Below are 26,765 nucleotides of genomic sequence, written 5' to 3'. Positions count from 1 at the left end.
AAAAATTGGACATTACACATTATACGAGAAAATATTTAGGCATAATAAATATTCAATAACGATTACACAGTTAGTGTAAAACGGTTCAGTCAGTTTTGTAGAATTTATAAAGAATTTATAAAATAAAAAACCCTGAGGTTTTCCTTTGCGGACAACAAAAATACCATCAATATCATTAATGGAATTCTGGCCATGAAACACTATGTCTACCCGAGAATCACAATGTGACCACAATCCACCCAGTGAATAATTTTTTAAAGCTCCAATTGTGCAATTTTTAATTCCATTTTAAAAACTATCCTTAGAAATAGATACAGTTGTATCATCTGTGAAAAGAGTTGTAATGAACGGCTCTAGATTTTAAAGGAAACAAAAAATTTTTCCTTGAGTCATTCCGCATTCCACATCTTGAAGCGAGGACCTAAATTTACTTGTGTATTCAATAAATAATGATGAAATTTCGACTATTTCACAATTTGTGTGGTACAACTTAAAAAAGCAAGTTTCTCCTCTGATACTGATACCACAGCTACTAAATTCTTTTATTGGTATAAATAAATGTTTTATAAATATCGCAGAAAACTGAAAAACAAATTTAGCTTTATCTTAAAGAATTTAAAATATTTTCCTTAATTGAAAAATGGCTACGTCTTGTTAAAAGTGTTTGCTAATGGAAATATAAAAATTAGATTACCTTATCAATATAATGGTGCACTTACTGTTAAGCTGGCAACTTTCTTTTAGTTATCACTCATTTGAGTATGATTTTTTAAGTACGTAATAATACACATCTTACTCTGATCAAGTAGCATTTGGATAGGTAATGCAGAACATACTTTAAGAAGCGATTCAGTATATGAAAAACAGAATAAAAGTTCATTTATTACCATCAAAAGTACTATGTATTTAACTATATTATCTATCCCATTTTTGTTTTTTTAAAAATCTATTTCTCAGTAAGTTTTGAGGTATCTTGATAATATTTGATATAGTTATTACATTTTCTGATATACTAGTAGTTGTGTGACAAATAAAGCTTAATTTTGTAATAAATTTAACAATAAATTAAGCTCTAAAAAGAGAGAATAACTACAGTGAAGATAAAATTAAATTCTAAAATGGAATTATTGTTTGCAATAGTATTATACTGTAATTTACATATAAACTTATATATTTTAAAAGTTACAACCACCACATCCCCATTAATTTTTTGTGTTTTTGTTTTTTTTTTTGTTCACAAAAGTTATTTGAAGGTAAAATGAAAAATAATAAATTTGTAAAATTAAGAATTTAATATACTACTAAGAACAAAGTAATGCTATCAATGATAGGCTACATCAACAGCAGCTGGAAGGTGAGTTCATTTTTATTAGAAATTATAGTTTGATACTTTTCCACCACTGTACCTCTCCTGAACAACATTGTAAAATGCCAAAAGTTTGGTTTAAAATAGAATATTTCTTTACTAGTTAATAAGTAAACTGTGATGATTATGTTAATTTTCAAATCATTATTACCTCTTCATCTCATATGTTCTATTAAAATTACATTTTTTGGCTTAACTGTTAAGAATTTTATTATGTCAAAATGACATCATTTATTAAAATATAATTTTAAACTAAGTTAAGGCGGAACTACATGCAGATGCAGGTAAAGAAATTTTTAGTGAATAACAAAGTAGATTATTTATTTCCATAATTTACAGGCAAGTTGCAATTAAAATTTATGATTTAAAGGCATTTTCATTTGATGAGCTTTTTATTCTCTTCACTTCTCTTCACCAAAAAGAAAAATATATATTGTTTGAAAATTATAATACTCCAGAAAATTTTGTAAATTCTGCATAAGAATATTGGTGGTTATAAAAATCATTTCCCCAACAGTGAAAGTTGAGATGTCACTCTTATCCCAAAAAACTTAAAATTTCCCTTGAAAATTTAGCAGATTCTCTCTTTGGTAGATACATTAAAATCCGGATATGCTTCTTTTCTTATTCGAATATAAGATTTGAAGTTAACCTGGAACTTTTGATGTTATCCAAATATCACTTCATTACTAATATTGTATTGATCTTCAAGACAAATTATTTTTCATATAATTTAATTTAATTTCTCATAAGCTATAATGTAGAGCTAAGCCTTTAAATATTATAAACAAAGATTTGTAGAATCAAGAAGCAATGAGCTAATTCCAAGTTTTCCTAATCCTTTTAAATGTTTTCTCTGAACTTAAAAAAATCTATGGAATTTTTTGTTTTCCTAGATCCCTTCTAATCTTTTGTTACAAATGTCTTCCCATTCCTAAGAGCTGCTGGACACTTTTAAATGTACATTGATGTTACCACTTTTCTGCATTAATTTTTTACTTATTGTATTGCACATTTAATATTTTAATAATTAAATTGAAAACTCACAGGTTACAGTTTCCTTTCCAATCTAATATGATGAAAATTAAGATTCTATTCACGATTAAATTCTGGGATAAAAGTCCTCCATCTGACATTGCTGATAAGTCTACAAGTTATATTAGCATAATTTTTTGTTTAATGATATACAGTTCACACATAATTCAATCCACAAATAAATTATTAAATTTATCATTATGCTTTTTGTTATGAAGAAATTTGGTGAATTTCTTCAAAGCTGACCTCTCGCTGCCTGTAAGGCAGCGTTGAGTTTTTGCTTTGACTTCAGTTGGTTTAGAGGGAAGCTTCTTAAATCTGTTCGGCAAAGCAGAGAACATTTTCCTAATCTCATTAAGCCTTGATATCACTCGTCTGCGAACCGCTGGAGAGGCGCTTCGACTGCCTTCAAGAATTCCTACAATTGTTCACATTGTTACTGAAATTATGCTACATCCTCTACTCCCCTCCCTACATCCTCTTCATTTCTAACTCACCTGAGTTTTCCCATGAGACTCTTCAGATTATAAAACCGACCTCTTCGCCAGTGCATCCCTAACTAATTAGAATAAGCTAAACTAATCTATCTACTTAGCTCTGACATCTAATTCCTTGTCAGACAAGCCTTAAATGTGATAACGGTACGCAGTGAGATACGAGCAGCCGGAAACCTGATTGTCCTCATGTCACATTTCGCACCTCTTAGCGGCTGCTGAATAGTGTACCAAAGAGCAAGCAATTACGAAAAAACATTCTGAAAAGACCATATGCTGGACTAATCGCCTTAGTCCTGGTAGTATCCATAGTTCATTACTATATGAACAAAAACAATTGCATAAATAAATAAAAAATATGTAAAAAAAAATGTTTAAAACACCACTCTTAAATTAAACGCACTAAAATATAAAAAAAATAATTTTAGGACGGTATCAGAATGGATTCGGCAAGCTTTGATTTAGAATTTGAGAGGTTCAAGCCCGAGTTTCAGTTATTTTTACTCGGATTTCAATACTAGATCGTGGATACCGCGGTGCTCTTTGATGGTTGGGTTTCAATTAACCACACATCTCAGTAACGGTTGACCTGAGACTGTACAAGACTACACTTCATTTACACTAATACATATCATCCCCTGAAGTAATACCTGAAGATGATTCCCGGAGGCCAAACAGAAAAATGAAGATATGATTTATTGCAATTAATATTTGACAATACTTTTTTGAAATATTGTTATAACACTGATTATGCATTTATTGGTAAATAAATCGTATGTATCAAAAAATTCGATGTATTACACAAAATTTTATAAGTTTTGAATTCAGCACCTAAAATTTGTTAAAATCATCATGTACAATTCTAGATATACATAACTTTTTTTTATGTTTTGCTGAGTTTTAAAAATTCTATTAAACATTCACGGTACTTACTTTTTATTCAATCCATATTTGAAACTACGGTTGATAGTCACTTTAATTAAAATTTTCTTTATCTTCCAAAATCATTTTCCACTTTCAATATTACATTTGAGAATCGGTAACCATTTTTTTTTGCCACAGCTTCCGTGAATTAAAATACTCCCATTGTGCAGCACCTACAACTCAAAATCACTTGGCAAAAAGATTAGTAATGTACATAATATGAACTGTTAATTTTTTTTTTTTTTTTTTTTTGTTTTGCGTAGGAGGAGGAAAAAGCTCTACCAGCCACCCTCTGCGCCCGCAACAGAGGTAGTGTCGGGCTCTCACCGACTAAAAAACCTCCCCCTTTATGACATAGGAACTGGACCTAACCACAAGGCAGAACATGGTTCCCATGCGACACAAAAACATTGAAAAAATCATATCATATCCTATCAATGGGGAAACCTACTGGGACCCTATTAGGGATTGGGATCGCAGACACAACTTAACCTAATAATAATAAAGTAATATCTACGTTGAACCTGAAAAACATACACAGCATATACAAAATTTTACATTTATTTTCATAAAACTTAATTTACACTACTTGTCTAAGTAATTCTAATATAATATTTATGTTGAACCTGAAACAGAAACATACACAAAAGTACACATAAAAAATGCCTACAGGAAAGTTCCTATCAGGGGACCCTACTGGGACTTGGGACCTACCTCGATTTTATCAGAATATTATACTATCAACTTAATAGCTAAACAACTTATTTTTAACATGCAAATTTATAATATTAAACAATAATAACAAAATGTAAAATTTATGTTGAACCTGAAACAAAAACACACAAAAGTACATATAAAAAATTCCTAAGGAAAGTTCCTATCAGGGGACCCTACTGGGACTTGGGACCTACCTCGATTTTATCAGAATATTATACTATCAACTTAATAGCTAAACAACTTATTTTTAACATGCAAATTTATAATATTAAACAATAATAACAAAATGTAAAATTTATGTTGAACCTGAAACAAAAACACACAAAAGTACATATAAAAAATTCCTACAGGAAAGTTCCTATCAGGGGACCCTACTGGGACTTGGGACCTACCTCGATTTTATCAGAATATTATACTATGAACTTAAAAGCTAAACAACTTATATTTAACAAGCAAATTTATAATATTAAACAATAATAACAAAAGTAAGTACCTTTAATAGAAAATTATTCTACAGTAAAAGGGAGTACAACAATGTAAGGAGGGCCACTTACATGGCAGCTCTCCCTTAGAATATTAAATGAACCGTTGAGTTACCTGAAACAAAAGAAAATAAGACAAATTCAATTAGCAGTTGTGAAATTAGTTTTATTTTAGTTATTAAAATTCATTTCATTTATGATAGCATTGACTTTTTTCTAAAAAAATATTTATTAGCAATGATTAGGTGGTCCATTTTTACTCCATAAATTGCCTGAGGTAGAACTATTTACAGAGCGATTTTTTACAGAAATAGAATCGCTAGCTAGCTAGGTACATAAGAAAAGCTGTTCCCTACTCCAGACTAGATTGATACCTAGAACACTGAATTTTTTACATCCCCAACATCGTTAGATATCCAGTGAGAAATCATTGAAAAGCACAATTTTAATAGATCAAGGTGGAAGAAAATAAAGGAAAAAATGGAGGTTAGAAAGGAGTAATCAACAAAAGGATAGCTAAACAAGACAACTCGCTCAAAGAAATTCTAAGCCTCTTTTAAGGGAGCAGGGATTCCTGTCGTACAAGATCAGAGCGCTTTTACCAAGAATAGAAGCAAAAAATTATTCTGAATTAAGGTTCACTGATATAGATGGTAACAGATCTATATCGCATCCAGGAATGTGTGTTATATGGACCTATTTGGCCGAGCTAAAATTTTCACCTAAGAATAATGTTGAATGGTAACAAAAATCGATACAGGATGTCGGTTTGGTATACCTCCTGATCCTTTTACTAATTTTTATATTATTTTTTTTAAATCATACTTTTTTTTTTGTAGAATGAACTGCATCATTTATTTTCTTATTATTTTTACAATTTTATATATGTTTCCACTTGCTTTGATTGCTCTGGTATTTAAAATTCATGAAATATTTATTTATATACCATCTACTTTGTAAGTATATTCTACAACAAGTTTTGACAAAGAGGTGCGAGCATGGTTTCATTAAATTTTCAAAGCCAATTTTCAAATTGTCAGGCCATTCATTGCCAAAGCAAGCAAAACAATAAAGGACTAAACAGAATTTCCATATCAAAAAAGAAAAAACTCGTGAAACCACTTCTAAATTTTCACACAATATATCTTCTATTAAAATAATATGTTAAATGAAGATATCGCTTTGTTTCATCTATCAAAACCCGTTCTTGATCTGTAAATGTAGATAAAATTCAAATATAATTAAAAGTTTGGGGATATCTAAGTGAAGATGACTGTCACGACAATAGTTTGATTCTTATTTCATTCATTTTACACGATGAAATCTCTCAAAATCTGTTACTGTATACTGTTAACTGATAAATACTCAAAATATTATAAGAAAGGTTTAAAATATGAATAACAGTCTTCTTGAAATATAAGCCAACAAATTAAGATAATCTTATAAGTTTCATTGCAGTAACTAACAAAATTTATAAAATTTGTACGTACATATATATATATATATATAAAATTTAACATTATATGAAATATAAACCACCTAAACACAGTAATTAGATTAGTTATACTTACCTTATTTATTTACAATAACCGGTTTGTGCAGTCAGTACCTTGCACCTTCAGTTTGTATTAAATTATAACTTATTCTTTTTAATGATTTGTATTTTTTTTTTATTATAAATATTTTCACAACTACATTTATGTTCATAATATCATTTAAAATGTCACAATAGATAACATTATAATTTATGTTAAACAAGAGAACTCATTAAAAAGAATAAGTTCTAATGTAATAAAAATAGAATTTAATACAAATTGAAGATGCAAGGTACTGTGAAAAACAATCAGTGTAAATTAATATGGCAAGTTTAACTTATCTAAATGTGTGTTTTGGTGGTTTATATTTCAAATAAAATATATATATCAGAAACAAATTAGCCATTGACCAGATACTGGCATTTGTTGATATGTATACAAAGTTTCTGCTCTTTATTATACTTATGTTTCCTTTATTGCATTTATATTGTAATTTGCCACACAAAATTTCTGTGTTTCGTATGACATTTAATTTTTAATAAAATTATTAAAAAAGTTAGAAATAAAAGTAACTGCAGTATCAAAAGAGAAAGTTACCTATTGATGATATAAACTGGGGTCTAAAACATTGCTCTGACCCTCTCTTTTTCTGTTTAGCCTCAAACCAGCATAAGGTATTACTTCTGAGGATGATGATATGTATGAATGCAAATTAAGTGTAGTTTTATTCAGTCTCAGGTTGACCATTCCTGAAATGTGTGGTTAATTGAAACCCTACCATGAAAGAACACTGATATCCACAATCTAGTATTCAAATCCATTTAAAGTCTTTACTAGGATATGAACCTTAGAACTCTCGACTTTGAAATCATTTGATTTGCAATGATGAGTTAACCACTAGACTACACTAGGTAAAGCTCTGACCCTGGCCCTGGCCCAGGCCCATGGTACAAGGTAAGTGATAGTGGCTGGTTGAAGCCACAGAGTGAGTAGCTCCATTACTTGGTTGCTCTAACTGAAGCTAAACATTATATAAATGGATGGAGTGGCTTTTAATAAATACTAGTATTATTGTGAAATATATATGATGTAGTAAAGAATTAGTGGTACCTTAATATTTTACCATTTGGCTACACAGCTTTACATTCAGCACCACGGCTAATCCAAGGATCAAATCCATCGAGCAGCTGAAAGAATCTATTGATCTGGTACTCTGAAGATATAGGATGCAGGAGGAAGTGAAAAGTTGACGAGATGTTGAATATAACCTGGTAATCTGCATTATTTCAAGTCTCATTTTTATTTATAGTTTGTAAATTTTTGTAGTGAGGAAGATAACGTTAATTTCACAATTTGATCTTGATTGCACTTCAATTTCACACTTTATTTACACCAATCACTTATTTCCCCAACAATTTAAAAATATGTAAAATATAAAATAATTACACACTAAAAACCAGAATCAGTTCATGCCTTTTTAATATGCAAGGCAAATATATTACATATAAAAATGATTAAATTTTGAAGTAATTTGAATTACTGTGTTATGCTAGATGGATTTTTTTCAAATAATCATTCTACTTAGGATTTACCTAATTTTGCAAGCAAGTTAATTTTTTTAATAAAAAAATTAGCAAATAAAATGAAATAATTTATTATGGCACCTCTAAAATCAACTGACCCTGGTTTGAAAAAATTAAACTAACATGCAAGCATGCATCTTCTTTGCAGCAGGTGGCTGGCTGGCTGAACGCTGATTGGGGAAAGCAAAGGGGTATTCAAAATAAAATAAAATAAAATACAAATACTTCAAATAAAATAAAAAATTCTTAAAATTGTAAGTAGGTATAAATATGCTCTAACCTTAATTTGATTAACACCTACCAAAAAAATTTAAGAAAAAGCTTATGTAATATAATAAATATAAAATATATATATAGATATATAAAAATAAATATAAATGTCCTATGTGAACCAGATTTAAAAGCTACAGTTAATTAAGAAATTGCCTCTACATCTTTACTTATTTTTTTAATTTCTTGAACTTTTTTAAAATTATTAATTTTGTCAATGAAATGAATAAAATTTAAATAATTTGTAAAAAAGGTCATTTTAATAACCTACTCATTAATATTTCAAATAAAATTATATAAAGCAATTTAAACTACAAAAGGAATTTTTACATGATTTATAGGGAGGACTTTCAGCCACTGGTAGTGAAGTGAAGTGATGAGCTGAAAAGACAAAGAAACATAACAAACATAGAATAACTATAAATATTATGAATAAACTATTTCTAACATTAACATATTTATATATCACCCCCCAAATATATAGACACATTTATATACACAGCACCCCCCAAACCGAAAACCCGATGAACGATATCGGGATGATGAAATACGGTCGCGACGCGATACGAATGCTTTATGTACCCAAAACTCGCGAGAACTATTCACTGCATACAACATAGATATTTACATTGTCAATATGTAATCAAGAATTATAATTAAAAATAATTGTTTCATATTTGGTACCTAATAAGCTCTGATGTGAATAAAGCACCCTGAACTGTGCAAGAGCACATCGAATCTCCTACCCGTTAAGGAAAAAGTTAAAATAATATACCCAGAACTGTCACAGCATATAAGATTTGCTTCGTGTGAAGCAAGAACTAAAATAATACACCCTGAACTGTCAGAGTATATCAGATTTGCTAGCTGTTGAGTAACAATCTAAAATAATATACCCTGAACTGTGCCAAAGTATATCTGCAAATTTGCTATCTGTATAATAATACTCTAATATGTGTATTTTTACAATTACTTAATTTGAAACTGTATTTCTAAAAACGAAACAGAAAAATGTTATTGATATGAAGAAATATAACTTATGGGATTTTTCTATTATTTTCAATATTAAAATAGAAGATTTTTCAAAGAAATCAATTACTCTGAGAGTTTTTAATCATAATGAATTTACTTTATTTTCCATATTTCTTTTTTTCCCTTTTGCACTTGTGCAGATGTATGCATTACCATCCAGACCTCTTAATTACCTCTTTTAAGATTCTCTTAAGAAGGCATTTTCACAGCATAATATGGCCAATCCCAGTTGGAATAAGAAAAACAAAAGTCTATAATTTATATTACAGAAAAAAGGTAAAGTTACTAATGAATAGCAAATGGAACGAAGTTGTAATTGATGACAATCCAAGTGAAAAGGCGGTATTAAATAATGCAAATACTAAATGTAATATTGAAGTTCCCTTTATCTGTAGAATTACAGAAAAAAACTAAATCTTATTATTCAGTAATCCATAAGGAAGTCTTTTTTCATCAACTATATGAAATATAATTACAATCAAATTTTATACGTGAACAGTGGGAGGTGCAAAATGATTAATAACAGGTGACTGGTACCAATTAAATCACAAATTCTAATCTCTTATAAGAAAAGAGAATGTGCTCGATTTCAGTTTTAGATGGTTTTGGAAAATGGTTTATAAAAAATATACATTTATAGAAATAAACTAATAATTTCAGTGGATAACCACCAGGCAAGATATGGCATATACTGTAGAAGACTAAATAAAACCAGGGGGTTTATATATATATAGTTTGCTCATACGAAAGGTTTAATGTAGTGTATTTTTAGGTTTAACATTCCTGTAAAAATTATCAACGGTAATAGTGATGGGCCTTTTAAATACAACTGAAATGACTCCTGACGGATATACTGTAATAGTTCCTTGATGATTCTCTACAGAAGACCAGTATACTTTCAAATACTGTTTGATGGTGTCAAAAACAGTTTTATGTATCATTAGATGGTTATGGTTCGATAGAAGATCTTTTTAAATGAAAGCTAAAAAATCTGATTATGCGTTATATTCATAAATTTGTTTATATGTAGATAATCAAAGGGTCATTTTAGAATTAACTGTGTTGTTAAATATGGTTATTTACTTAGTGTAATTATAAAATAAACGCTAATTCACAAAGAAAATAAGATGCAAGACTGTTTTACATAAACAGATCAAATACGATTGAAAAAAGCCATTACTATGAATTGGCAAATCAAAAAATTCTGCTTATTTAAAAAAAAATTGTAGTAAAAATAATAAATTTAATGAAAACAGCAGAAATTGTATAAACAGCCAGTTAAGTGGTTTCTTAAAATCAATTATATTATAGTTTAACCTCTTTGAAGACACAGTTCTAATTTAATACTTGAAAAACTATTTATATTATATTTAAATTTAGATCAACTCACATACAGCAGAATGAATGATATACATAAAATACCCATCAACAAAACTTAGTAAGTTAATGTTAGTTAATGTAAGTTAATGTTAGTAAGTTAATGTTAGTAAAACAATTTTTTATGATAAAACAGTTATATCTAAGCTACATAAAAAAAACATGCAATTACAAGCTACATAAAAATGCATGAAATTACTAGCCACATAACAAGTACATGCAATTACAAACTACCTAATTATTTTATGTATATCATAAAATAACTGTGTATGAGCCAACAAAACCACGTTAACATAATTTGTATATGAAATATGCATAGTAAAAACATTTATCTCTCTCCAAAGAGGTTACAGTTAAATATTTAATTAAAAGGTTAGGAAAATAATGCTTATTAATATTTTATTAAAAATTGTATTATTTAAATTACATTAAAAAACCATTAAAAATTCATATAAAGAACAAAATTACAGTGTACTACTTGTTATTATGAAAATATATGGAACCTTTACAGTATATGGTCATTTGACTACTTGCTTAAAGGCATGAATATAAAATGGGATTGTATTTTTCTTCCTGTATGAAGTTTTACAAATGTCTATTATACATAATTAAATAAATTCAGTAAAATAATCGTAACTGAAAAGTAAAAGCAGAGTAAAAAATTGAAAACGATTTCAATGAAGAAATTATTTAAAATAATTGGCTAACTTTTTTATATGAATGTAGCGACAAGGGAGGTATAGGACATATAGGACATACCCTAACCACCAAAGTACCTAACCTAACAAAGTTAAGATTATTACATAAAAAATATATTAAAGTGTAGACTATAATTCATTTAGAAGTAAAATGAGTAATTAAAAAAATTATGCCCTTATTTTTATTTCTACCTAGTCTCCTGTAAAATCAGAAAAAAAATTTGCACCTGCTTGAAAATAATTAAAAAATATGATTAAACTTTTTTGATTGTATTACAGTATTCAGAAATTTGTGTGCCGGTTGGCAATTCACTAAACATGGTAATGGATCAAATGAAAATATTAAAAATGGATTAGAACAAGTTTTATTTGAAGTAGAATATACTGTTGGTATTTATCAGTGAACTGTACAACATTAAAATAAATTTAGGCAAAAAATTTGAAACAGGATTGGTTGATTACACAATACAACAGCTTTACAAAAGATTTCTTTATCAGGTTACAATTGAGAGACCCAGAAATGAATGCAGTTAACTACAACTGACGTCCAGGAAAAATTTAGAAACATAGGAAACAAAAATAAATTTTAAATTAACTTTAATAAATAAAAGATAATTTCTTATTATTATAAACTCTTGAGAAATAAATGAAGAATATATCTTCAATAATGGAAAATATTTGTAGAGGTGATGATAATTGGCTTTTATTTCTAGAATTTTCTAGAGAATTACAGAAAAAAGAAATTAAACATCATAGATGTGAAAATGTGTGGATGTCCAATAAGATTTAGTTCAATGATTTTGTATGAAAGAAGATTCTGATTGTTCTAGTGGGGAGGATAACACAATTATGATCTGAAAAAACTAAAAAGTTATAACTATATTTTAAATATGATATAAAACTGCACATTGTTTTTTTCCTATTCTCTTAATACAGTTTCAAAAAAATATTTGCTGTTTCAGCAATAATAATTAAAGTATTTGACACATCAAACTATAAAATTTGATATTTCCTGGGAGATATTCATTGTACTAACGTATTTGTACTTATTTTCAGTAGACAAAGGTAGTGAAGCGCAAGATAAAACATGTCTATTCAGTACAGATAAATTACATTTACTATTTATACAGATAATTTATCCAGATGCAATATAAAAATAGGCAATTCCTATAAAAGTATTGAAAATATTAATACATTTTATAGCATTTTGTTGAATGAAATTAATTTTAGTTCCTACATAAAATTTATCAGTAATTAATTTTATAAAAATTTTTCCAGTTGATGTATCCATTTCAAAAAGAAAGATTACATCACCCCTGTTTTTTTTTTAATTAAACAAATTTTGTAAAATGTACGATTATTATTTATGTATAATAGATATTAAATTAAAAAAAAAAAAATCATTAAAAAACAAAATTACGGTAGATCAATAAATAAACTGTAACAACGTGCTTTAAAAAAACACGTTAAATTTTCCTTTTCATTAAACTGTAAATTAAGAAAGAAATGTTTAATTTAAAACCGATATATTAAAAATAATAATAAATCTATGTTGCATACAATAAAATAAATGTCCCTCACTTAAAATAATGTCCTAAATTGTGTGGTTTTCTTTTCTAGTAGATTGTTCAAAGTTCATTGTTCAAACGACGACACGCACACAGCAACGAATACGACGCAACTGAAAGGATACGACGGTCTTTTACTGCGTATGACGTTCAGAAACAACTAAATTACCGTTCTCTGTCTCTGATTGGTCAATCATATCGAGTTGTGTAGTCACTAGAGACTCAAGCGCTCCCTCATGACGTATCTTATCCGTACACAGTTAAAACAAACAACTACAGACAATAGACATAATTATTGAAAAACAAGTTAATTACGTTTCTGTGTTTCTGATTGGTCAATGTTATTACAGTTGTTTAATCTTTCTAATGAATCCCTCCTGACATAACTTCTTAGTAATTTTCAATAAATAGTCACTTTAAAATATAATAAATTTAAAATAAAAAGAAGGAACTAATTACAAAACAATTTTTTTTTTTTTTTTTTGCCTTTACCCATATTAAAATATTATTTTATAAAAAAAATTACGTCTTCAGAATTGCCGATGTAGTCTAAAATTAACAGAATTTTTTTGCAATAATAATTAACAGAACTGAACTTTTGTTTTTTGCACCGATATTTATTTTTTTCAGTTAAGAAAAAAAATTTGGTAGTATTATGTTCTCTAAGACAGAATAAGGTATTAATTTGTTAATTAATATCAATGACAATTGCTAAATATAAAATGAATTTTGTTATAAATTAATTTCGAGACATGATGTTTTTTATTAAATGGGATATATTAGGTCCGGTCTTTGCTAACACCGAAGGTTTCACACAAAAATTCTCCCTATATCTAACTTCAATTAGACGATGCACTCAAATCATTTTTGATCGTGTCTCCAAACGCCAAAAATACTATCCTCCTGCTAACAAAACAAGTGTTGACTGCAACAACGACAGTTTTGTTCCACAGTTCAATTTACTTAAAGTCGTCTTGATTTACTTAAAAATCAAGAAGCACATTTACAAAGTTAGTAAAGCATCTAATAAAAACATACCCTTCTCTCTGCTCTGATCCGCATTCGGCAGTGAGCTCACTGCCTATCATAGACAATGACTCGAGGCCTTTTACATTTCTGATGCACTTTGACCTGACAACAACAGATTCTAAAATGTCTAACTGTCATTTCTGACTAAAAGCTCGTTTCGCCTGTGCTATTCGGCATTTTATATCGCTCCGGCTTCGTCCATCTTTAGTAATTCTACTTCCCAAATAACAGAATTCTTCTACCTCCATAATCTTTTCCTATTTTTATATTCAGTTGTCCATCTTCATTATTTTTAATCCGACGTCAGATTCACCATCTGTTGTCGAATTACATTCGCGAACGGTGAGAAGAGTGTTTAACACAAAAATGCATTTATTTGGGTGTGGTAGTTTTTGCGCGTAAAATGTAACGGTTTTTTTTATTTTACAGAATGGATGACGGTGGGCGCGCAAGGCACACGGAGTCATCGCGCACTCTAATTGGTTGACAGAATGGTGGGAATCTTAAAAAGAAAAATTTCGCAATCATCGCCTCCCGGTGCAAACGCCACGACGACCAGAAACATCCTCGAGATACGTCTAAATTTTTATTCACACACACACACACACACACACACACACACACAATCACATATATATATTTGTAAAACGTCACAAGATGGTCGAAGTATACTTCACTCTTCATGAAAACTCTCGATTCGTCAGTACATGTCTCTTGGTGGTCAGGTGTATACTTGTTATATTAATTATGCGGTATATATCGATATACCGCATATATATATGTTTATCGGAGTTTTGGAAAAACTCAGTACTTTTTAACAGGATCCGAATTTTCGGAAGAAAATTTCAAATATCTCGAAAACCGTGAGTCCTAGCGCTCTTGAGAAAATTTTCTCAACCCCCCTGGACCTGGATAACCCCATCCGCTCACAGTGGTTCCCATCAGATGATAATATTTGCAAGTGCCCCCGGGGCGCCGTTCGGAAATTGGGGAGGGGGTGCGATGGGGTGCCTCCGTAATATCTGGGCAACCGCTCGTCCAATTTTTACGATTCAAACGGCGCAAGTATCGGTAGGTCGAGCGCTAACTGTTTAACGAATCTGGTACACACTTGATCGACCGGATCTTGGTTATCCAGAAATTAATTCGTTTAGCCCTATGTTTTGATTGCACTCGCCCGACGTAAAACGTACCGATCCGATCTTTCACTGAATACCGGCAAACCTGTGCGCTAGCGAAGCTGTAAACTATATACTTATCAAGACTGAAAATTGGAAAATAAAATTATTTTAAAACACCGCTGTTATATTTAAACGCACTAACATTAAAAAATAATTTTAGGACGGTATCTCAGAATGGATTTGACAAGCTTTGACGGTGATGCGTACCATTATGTGAAAGTCATAGCTTCCTATTCAAAATTTGATGTTTTTGATAATTTTTTCTTATGCGTGATGAATGGCCTAAAGAGTGGGGGTTGAGATATGCATAAGAAAAAATCGGCAAAAACATCAAATATTTAATTTGAAGCTATGACTTTCACATAATGTTGCATATCACCGTCAAAGCTTGTCAAATCCATTCTGAGATTCCGTCCTAAAATGAATTTTTATATTATGTTAGTGCGTTTAATTTATATTTTTTATTTATTTATGCGATTGTTTTTGTTCATAAGGTAATGAATTATAACCAAAAAGAAGGCGCTTGAATGTACCGATCACTGGCGGAAAATCCCGATTCGTTAGTATCAATTTCTAGAATTAAATTTCTTATTTTACTTTCATTATATCAATATTTATCATTCAAAAAAATATTTTTACACAAGAGGTAATCAGTTTTGGACACCTAATAATCCAATTTCGAGGCGCCACCCGCCAGGGCAACCCGTTTGGAAGGTCTAGATGCGGAGAGTGTGCCATACGCATGCCTCTGCAGCTAGTATATTCGCTAAATTGGGGCAACGGAAGCGAAGAAGATATATAATCACTGAATCCTTCTTAAAAAAAAAAATGTGTAAATTTATTATACTTCGAAAAAAAGCGTGTTCGCGCGCACGCACACATTTTCAGATCAATATTACAGTTTCTGTACAAGACTGATAAAGCATTTGAAATGCGGTTATAAGTGTTATATACAGATATTTAAGAATATATGATATTTAAGAATGGAAACTGCTTTATACTGCTGCATACCTGAAAGATCTTTGGAGGGAGAAAGAATGAGGTTCACCCCCGGTTAAAAAAATCTGCATTATGTTGGGTTTTTAATTTTTTTCCGCCATATTGAATCAAACTTAACTTTTAAATAGGAAGGTTGACGTATGATACATGATTTCGGTTTAAAATTTTACAAGAAAAACAGTGGTGAACGCCGTTTTTCTGTTAACGCCTTCGTCATCGAGTTTTAAGCATTCAAATTTGGAACGATGGAAAAATAGTGTTAATAATAAAACGCGATGCACGATCTATTTTATTGCATTTTCCATTCATAATGCAGACAATAGCAAAGCTGTATTATTGGTAATAATAAAATAACTAATAATTAACAACGAAACGACAAATTATATCGACTGATATTATTTTCAAATTAAAAATTAACTTCCTCTGCTAATATCAGCTGATATTTGTAAAATGAAACAAATCGGCTGGAAATACTTAATTAAAGTATTACACGTTTTAAAGCATATACACGTTTTTTTAAAATGAAAAGTACATCGAATTTTATTTTAATTTAAATATATTTATTTATTAATAACTATTAACCTCCGATTGTAAAAAAAAAATTACAATAAATAATAAATTTAATAATAACAATAAAAAAAATGAAACAAAATTTTATGTACTTTATGTGCCATGATGAATTTGATTAAAGCCTTATGCCAATCGGCTACAGCAGCTCTCGGGTATATTGCGTAAAAAAGTTGTATAAAGATGCGCGAGAGAAAAATGAAATATATATTAGTATACTTCGACCATCTTGTGACGTTTTACAAATACATATATGTGATTGTGTGTGTGTGAATTAAATGTTTTTCTCTAATTATTATAGTCCCACTGTTAGTATGTGACGGCACACCTACCATACAATATTTATATATATATTTGAATGTCATTGTGTGTGTGTGAATAAAAATTTAGACGTACCTCGAGGATGTTTCTGGTCGTCGTGGCGTTTGCACCGGAAGGCGACGATTGTGATTTTTTTTAAAGATTCCCACCATTCTGTCAACCAATCAGAGTGCGCGATGACTGCGTGTGCGTTGCGCGCGCACCCTCATCAATTCTGTAAAAGAAAAATCAGTTACATCTTAAGGAGATACACAATTGAAAGTCTGATAAAACATTAACAAAATGAATGTTACAGAACTTCACAAAATTTAACTTTTCACTTTTTCCCTATTTCCATTTTTCCCTTTCTTTTTTCCCCTTTTTCCCGCAGGTAAATCAGGTTGGGTTAAAAATGACATTCTCATTGTATAAATCGTCACAACTATACTGTCCAAAAAATGCTCCCGTTAAAGCCCATCAGGGCTAAGAATGGGTTGTGGTGTGTGGAAACAGGAAGCGTAACAAGGCGGCTGTCTTCCCCTACGGTGTTGGGATGTCTACAAAATGACAATAACCATTTTTTTTAAATTCCAAAAAATTGTTCAATATAATTATTTTAACTTTAATGAACTTTTTATCTTATAGAATTTTAATCAAATTTCCTGACAGATCACACGATTTAAAATTGAGTAGTTGCGGCGTGACGTCTGTACGTACGTATCTCGCATAACTAAAAAACGATTAGCTGTAGCACGTTTAAATTTTGGATTTTGGACTGTTGTAAAATCTAGTTGTGCACCTCTCCTTTTAATTGCAATCGACTGAACCAAAAAAGTCCATAAACCCACAAAGTTAGAATTTTGGAGTTTTTATTAACTGCAGTAATAAGCTCTCCTTGAGAGCTTTTTAATGATATATCCTAAGTGGTACTTATTTTCATTGGGTCCAGAGTTATATCCAAATAAACATTTAATTAATGAAATAATTGGATCTTACAAAGGGAAGGAACATCGGTTCGAGTCTTACATCGTGTATATATATATATATATTATTTTTTAATTTAAATATATAATATGAATAAATATATATATATTTATTTTACATATTTAACGAAAATAATTTATTTTTATCGTATTTTATCCGATATGGTGGTGATATCTTGTAGTACATTACACTGAAGTAAGCTCCTCTTCAGTGATTTCAAGCTTTTTATTAAAAAATATATGTTGCATTAATTTACTTGCTGAAAAAATATTTAATTTACATTAACGAAAATAACGATTAAATATTTCAATCAAAATGTATATATTTTGAAATTAATATCTACGTAAGAGTCGATTTTCCGGTAATTGTTACTTAATTTATTTTTTAAAGCGGTTACGTACATATTAATATTTTTATTTCACATATTTCATTTTTAATATCCGATTATTCGATAGAGTCGTGGCACCTTGTATTGTATTGCATTGAATATTTTCATCTTCAGTGATTCTAGGCTCTATAATTAAAAAACTCGGTTAAAGGATATACTTTACTTATTTCAACCAAAATAACAGTTGAATATTTACAACGAAATAGGAGCAGTTTGTCTACGTTACACTCTATTATCCGGTCCTTAATACGTAATTTATTTTAAGAAAGAAGTTGTGTACGTGTAGGAATATATTTATTTTAAGAAATAATCAATTTTTAGCATCCGATAGATTCGAGGCGCATTTTAATTTATTATACTGTAATTTATTCTACTTTGGTGGTTTCTATAATAAAAAATTATTACATTTATTTTAACGATAATCTTTTAGTAATTTTCAAGTAATACAAAAACCTCGGGTTCAAACTTCACTTTGCTTTCTATGAAAGTTATGATTCTAATAATGGATCTAGATGCATGAAACTACCGGCTATAGTTCCAGGGAATTGCAAAGTTCCCTTTCTAAATTGCGTTATAATTGCCCTAGGACGCACCGTTTTTGAGATACGCCCTTTGTTTTATTTACGATGTGATGAATAGTTAATAAAGAACTAACAATGATTTTGAAGTTTAAACTGACATTATAGACATTTAATAATGATTATTGTTTACATTAAAAAATAATCAATGATATATTACACTATCGCTGAAAGTAATGATGACCAAACATCATAATAAAATTTACACTTAATAATGGTGATAGCAGTTAAATTTCACGATGTAAGATCGGATTCGATGAGAATATAATAGTAAAACAGCGGTTCCCTTTGAAGTTGAAAAATCATTATTAATAGTGTCGGGGATCCCCATGACAGCATCAAACTATTCAATGAATAAAACACCTTAAACATATATTTACCATGAATTTTTCAATAAATGAACTGTTTTAACATGTAAATTTAACGTGAACACACATTCATCATTGTGAGTAGCCGTTCTTTAATGTATCGAATAAACCCGTGAAAAGAGACCCTCAGGTTCAAACTTCATTTGATTGTTGATTATTTGTTGTAATTTTGGGGGGCATCTCAAACCCGTATTTTACTATGTATTTTACGGTAAATCCAGCTTGTAAATTAAAAAATTTCTCATTGGAATTATTAAAAAAAATGTTAACGGTAAATTAAAATTTTACCTCGGATCCAAAGATTTTTCCCAATCAGAAGAAAAGTGGCAACGTTGTTTTTAGTAATAGAAAATTACGCATATAGAATTTTATTTAGAAAATACGAGTACATAATCGTAAACCAGCCGATTATAATTCACCTGTAATTTTACTGTGATTACCTTCAACATAATAATACACAAAAAATTAATTAATTAATCATTAATTATTCATATATTTCACACACAGATATATATATATATAAAATTTTATTTATAATTTACTGAAAAGCTTTTTTCTAATAACTTTTTCTAGTATTTTCTGAACTCTAATAGCTTGCGCCATCCGACGGAATACACACGGAAAAATGAAGGTTTCATTTTTCTTGTTGAGGAAAGATTAAAACATGTTACTGTAGCCTGTGCCATCTGACTAAATATAGACAGAACCTAATTTTACTTTTTTTTAACCTCCGGGACCACCGTTAGGTATGGTTTCATAGGATGAGATGAATGATTTTTAGCGTGTATGAAAATGTCATGTCTGACCGGAATTCGAACCCGAGACCTCCGGACGAAAGGCCGAGACGCTACCACTCGCTCCACGAAGGCCGGCAGTTTATTTTTTATAAAGTCAACGTAACTTGGCTTGTTGTGGAGATCAATAAAAATGGCGTATTCATTTTGCGGGATGAGAAATATTAAAAATATGTCGGTTAATGAATATTTAATAGTAAAAATAGCTTTTTTTCTTTAACAGCCTGGTTGGACCACTTTAGTCATTCTTAACCTTTTGGTATGTCCTTCGCCACTTCCGCATCAAAACAGACTGCTACACCTGTTCATGCTCCACAGTGCGGATCCTGCACGGAACTTAAGAAGCTCGTTCAGATGCTTTATGATCAGGTTTCTTCGCTTACGGCCACTATTTCCGGGCCGACGAGGATGAGTGAAAAGTCCTGCGTCTCAATAACGGAATCCATCAGTGTGTTCCGTACAAACGTTCCTACTCCCAAAGTGTTGCCGACAGCCACTATTTCCGGGCTGACAAGGGTGAGTGAAAAGTCCTGTATCACAGTAACTGAATCCAACAGTGCGGTTCATTAAAAAATTCCTGCTCCTAACGTGCTGCCGGTACGGGCAGAGGCTACCACAGACGGCGGTAAGCCGACTAACAAGGTCCCTACGAAAGTGACCCGCATGGCCACCCCTCTGGGATGTCAGTAGCGACATCCCGTTCTCATAAATCTCCTCCGCCGTCACCCCATATACTGGAGGATATGGTTGAGGAACCTCCCGACTCAAAGGCGTCGGAGTTATCTAAGGTGAAAGAAAAATAGAATCACTTACAACTGAATTCTATATGGTTTCCTGAGTATATATATTATTTATTATAATTATATTTTTATTTTTTACTTTATTTTAATTTTATGAACATTATTCAGGGGTATGTTCGGGTTTACGGTCCCGCATTGCAGATATTGGAGTACTGGCGCAGCTGCATGATCCGATTTTCATGTATTTCCACGAAACTCATCTTCTGCGACATGACCCAATCGCACTCAGGGGATACTTTTGTGAGAGATTCGACTGTGTAGTGGACGGTAGAGTGGCTATTTTCATGAGGGATAAGGTATCAGCTACAAGGATTCGACTGACCACTCTCGTTCCTGCTGTTGCAGTGAAGATCTCTGTCCCCCTTCAAGTTGCATATCTGCAATCTATATCTCTCGCCGAACACTGAGTTCAGTGCTCTGGATATCTCAGACCTCCTCGCACAAATACCATCTCCATCATTAATAGTGGGAGACTTCAATGCCCACCATGTTTTTATCACTTTGTCTGTGATATTAGTTTTGAGTTTTATTTTGCCTTTTCGGCTTGTTTTAGTCAATTTTTATTATATGATTAATATTACGTTTACACCTTGTATAGCTTATTATTTTGGAGTTATATTACCCTTTTAATAATAACTACCGGGCGATGATAACGCCCAAGCGTTTTTCGCCCACAAACAACCAAAAAAAAAAAAAAAAAGATCAGTCGAGCACAAAAGTGCATCGATGACCAGGTTGGTCATTTTGAACATCTTTTGCAAGAATGAGGTAAATAAATGCAACATTTAAATTATGTCCTTTTTATTTAATTTATCCGTATCATAACCTACCGATTCTGCAACAGTTACGTCACGGGTTCGGTTTTATGCTGCTCATTCTGTATAATCATAATGTTGTATAACAAGATAACAAAAAATAACAATACGCATACTGCCACAATATCATAATAGGAATAAATGCCTAAATCCATGTTTAGACTGAATCATAAATTTCATAATATATAAATCGGTTTACAACCCGTATTTACTTATAAGTAATTACATAACTTAATGATAAAGTTATATAACTTAATCTTAATCAGTATGTACGTAGCATCGGATAGATCTACGATTTCTTTTATAATGTTGTTCGTGGAGCCGTATGAGTTAAGATGTATCTTAACTCATGGGGAATTACGAATTATCTTAACTCGATGGGGGATTACGTGTACATTATCTAGAATAGGCTAAACCTCTAGATTAATTGTACCTAGCGTCGCATACATCAAGGATTTCTTTGATAGTGTTGTGAAGCATTATGCGTCAAGATGTGTCCACTGGCCAGAGCAATAGCGATGACAATGGGAAATTGCATCTAGCATCGCATAGATCTAGGATTTATTTGATAATGTTCGTGAAGCATATGGGTTAAGATGTATAACCTTTATATCGTTACTAATATAAATAAAGCACGGGAATATAACCCTCAAGCAAACGATTAACGACCCATTTTAGTGCCTCAATGCAACGAAAAGTAGCTTAAATAGCCTAATGCCTATGTAGCCGATAATGTTTGTTTGTATATCTTCTGTGTATATGTATGTTTATGTTGTATGCTTGTACGTATGTCGAATAATAGTCTGTATATTTTATAATAGTACGGGAGCAATTGAAAGAAAATACAATTACATTAATATAAGTACGCATCTTAAAATATACATTAATACAATATTTAAGAAAATATCAATCGACAAACATACGATGAGAGTACAAAACAAATGATATTACACGATAATAACGAACCGTAAATAATAAATCAAATAAAATATTGTTACAGACATTATTACGACCTTGAAAAATATGTTATTACTTATTAAGATATATTATTTTAATTCAATCCTTTGCAGTAGATATAGTTTACGTATAGGTCTTTTTGGTAGACCTTTAGCCACCATTTACATCAGCCACCCTCAGTAGATCGTCAGAACCAGGATAAACCGGGTCACAATGCCGTGCTTATCTTTGTCGGTGATTAAAACTAAATCCCCAACAACGATGGAAAATGCCATTTATTTCGTCGCTGTAAATATTGCAGATAGTCTTTAGACCAGCGCTTCCAAATAGACCGAATAAGTTTTTGAAGTAGTTGCCAGCGACCTAAACGATCGACTTCAATTTTCTAATATTTGGGCTCAGGCAAGGAAGTAAACGGAGACCAAATGAGAAAACGTTCTGGATCTTTCCGGTCTGTAGAAACACAAAATACGGGACGGGAATTAAGAAAAGCCTCAATCTGTGTTAAAGTTGTATATAATTCCTCAAAGTTAAGAATCGTTTAATCGGCAGTCGGGCCTACCTAAAATACAGTAATTTCACAAATTACATGGGTATAATTTCTCTTGTACGGTCGGCAGACTGTTCTAGCCGCGAGACTTAACGCACCATGAACCTAGTCAAAGGTGTATGTAGCAGTGCTAGCGTCGACGGTCAGGCTAACTGAAGTATTGTAATTTTACAACTTACATATAAGTAATTTCATTTGTCTAGTCGGCCGACCGGTGTAGCCGCGAGATTTATCTCACCAGATACCTAGCCGAAGGTGTAGCAGTACAAGCGGCGACAGTCGGCCCTAACAACAGTATTATAATTTCATAACTTTTACCTACAGAACTACAATTTTTGTAGCGTGTGAAAATGCCATGCCTGACCGAGATTCGAACTCGGGACCTCCGTATGAAAGGGTGAGACGCTACCAGATGCGCCACGGAGGCCGATAATGTCGCTGTTCTGTCCTGGCATTTAAATTGAGCTTACAATAGAATCTCTCTCGTAATTATAAATTTCAACATCATTATTTTCTTATTTGTTTATTAATTCCCCAAATTAATAAAAACGTAATATTAAAAATATTCGAGAAATTTTATTAAAGACGTAAATATTTAAATAAATCGCCCTTTAATAGCTCTGTAATCAAATATACTCCCTCCGGTGCTTCATCTCTGTATTTATTTTACTTAGAAATTTAAACCCTGATCGTAATTTTTTTTTAATCTCTTACCAAAATTTAGAGGAAGAGGACAGTTTAACCGTTTAAAAAAGTCCTCGGTCAAAGTTTCATATTCATATTATTTAAACGGTTCGTCGTTGAAAACCGTATGAAAAAAATTTTTACAAAATTTTTCTATCGCGAAATTATAAATAAAGTGTATGAAATCGCCATTAAAAAGAAAGTTAGGAAAATAATTCTGAAAATACCGAGTGGCGCACGAAATGATCCAAAATTTTGTTTTGATAAAAAATGTGTTTACTGTATGCCTGGAAATTATGTTCTGCTTATCGCGTGTTCAATATGACCACCATCACGTCTAGCAATTTCTTTAACACAAACTTCTATGTTAATAACTCGACGACACATTCTCGGTTATCTCGTTGCACGTCTCAATGATCAACACTCGCAGTTCCAGCACTGCACGAGGATGTTTAGGGAAAATCTTTTCCTTCAGAAATTCCCAATGAAAATCATACGGATTCAAATCAGGACTTTTCGAGGACCAGTTCTTTCCACGCGCAAAACGATCAGAAATCGGTCTGAAATGACATTTACGTTAAACGTTTCATGCAGAGAGAACAACATTAGCTGCTGTATGCGATCTGGCTCCATCCTGTATGTACCACTCGTTTTCTAATCGAAACCCTTTTGTAAGAAGCTGAGGAATAAAATTATAACGCAGCATGTTTAGATAACGTTCACCCTTCACTTCCAAAAAAGAATAGCCCTCCCTATTACCGCATGACTTGAGAGAGTCTGATGCGACTTTTCATGAAGCACGTGTGGATGGGGCTTTCGAAAATCTACACGCGTTTCGTGAAAGTTGCATCACACTCCAAGAATTTCAAGTCGTGGGGTAATAGGACCATTCTTTTTTGGACAGTGAACACTGAACGTTATCTAAACATGCTGCGTTATAATTTTGTTTCTCGGCTTCTTGCAAAAGGGTTTCCATTATAAAACGAGTGGTACATATAGGATGGAGCCAAGCCCAAAACATTTTGTTCATTAACAACTTCGTCAAGGTGCCTCATCTGAAATCGAGTTCACCGAAAACATTTTCGAATGACCTGGCAAGAAGCAATACGGCTAATCCAGTCGCGTTCGTTTACCTGCTGTACGACCATCATTTTATAAGGATGAAAGACGTGTAAAATTCTCCTTACAGTTCGAACAGATATTTGTAACGCAGCAGCGTGTTTAAGAACTGAGCGACTGGAGATTGTGTAACTGCGTCTCACCGTTTCAATATTTTCATATATTCGAACGCTTGGTGGTCTACGTGGTGATTTCTTCTTCAAAGCTGAGCCGGTAGCTCGAAAATTGGACACCAGTACTGAATTTTCTTCTTATCGGGTACTGCGGCGTGTCGACCTAGCCGAAACTGTGAACGAAATAATCGCTGCATGTTGACAAAAGAATCACCATTTGCGATGGTAACCGCTCCGTGCCGTGATTGTAATTGAAATGACAAGACATCCGCTACAAAATGATGTGCTGACACTACACCCTGTACTATTAGCGCTCCACCAGCAGCGGTGGGGAATCGGGGATTATTTCAGTCGGATTCTGTATTTTAATACGAACTACCTTCCAATGGCAGTTCGTAGCTAAAATTACTGAGGGTGCTGCTACAGAAAATATTTCTCTGGGCCTTTTCGAGGCCACGGTTAAATTTGATGTAAAATAAAAAAACTGAAAAAAATTAATCAAATAGAATAGCTGGAAGCTATTCTAATTGTCGAACCTAATTCGACACTTTATCACATTCAAGAATATGGTACACGGTTTTTAAGCGCTTAGGCATAAAAAACTGTTAAAATATCAAAACAGGTAATATTTTTTAGTACTATTAGACAATAACATAATAAAATGACCGCTTAAAAACACTTTAGTCCAACGATGCTTGATTTAAATTTCTATGTACACAGCAACAAATACATAATTAGTTTTTACTAATTACCTTCTCTTTTATCCTTCCAGCGTGTTTTTGGGCTGATTTAGCGATCAAAGAGCACTTGCTTTCCGCCATCTTCTGATCGCTACTGGAAAAACAACTAAACTGCTTTCATATTCCTTCCACCGACTGAACTGGAAAAGAGAACGATCAAGAAACGTTCCATACACACGCGGAGTAAAAAAAAACTACCTTTCACCAGCACTCCAAGGTCGACACTGTGGGAGCGACAGTGCTCTCTCTCTCCGTCGCAGCCTTGCGTACAGCTTCCTATGTGCGCATGTGCAAAACAGCCAAATACCACGCTGCTGGAACTATTAAGCGCACAGTTCCGTGAAAAGATGTTTGTATCTTTTTCATAAACTGGGGGATGACTATTGACATTAAGCTTAAGGATTACATATTGTGTACAAGTATAAAGAAAGAATTAAAGAAAAAAGGACGTATTATATTAAATGTTATCGATAATATCAAGTGGAAATAGGAGGTGCTGCAGTTTCACAGTGCCTTTACGCGAGCCGCCACTGCTACCTTCCGTCCCAAAGACTTCAAATACAATATCTAATTTTATATCTAATTCTCTGTATATTTGGACTTAAATAATTAGCATTGTAAAAAATAAATAAAGAAAATAAAAAAGCTGACAACACTTTTTGTACTTTCATGGCATTGGTGATTCTGACATTTAAATCGAAAAATCGATATTTTCTTA

At 31.6% G+C, this 26,765-nt stretch overlaps 1 long non-coding RNA gene across 2 annotated transcripts; it reads left to right on the top strand.

The window, feature by feature from the left end:
• Positions 1 to 1,242: 1,242 nt before the first annotated feature.
• Positions 1,243 to 26,342, top strand: LOC142320994 (uncharacterized). 2 transcript variants are annotated; one of them, XR_012755539.1, is made up of 3 exons: positions 1,243 to 1,354; positions 7,692 to 7,824; positions 26,080 to 26,342. It is a non-coding gene; the product is annotated as an uncharacterized LOC142320994 (long non-coding RNA). The 2 variants fall into 2 exon arrangements; XR_012755540.1 differs by lacking the exon at positions 26,080 to 26,342 and adding an exon at positions 13,134 to 13,377.
• The last annotated feature ends 423 nt before the right edge of the window (positions 26,343 to 26,765 follow it).

Source organism: Lycorma delicatula, chromosome 3 (assembly GCF_047948215.1).
Source record: "Lycorma delicatula isolate Av1 chromosome 3, ASM4794821v1, whole genome shotgun sequence".
NCBI lineage: Eukaryota > Metazoa > Arthropoda > Insecta > Hemiptera > Fulgoridae > Lycorma > Lycorma delicatula.
Note: the sequence above shows the minus strand (reverse complement) of the source record. Positions and strands in the feature narration are given on the sequence as shown.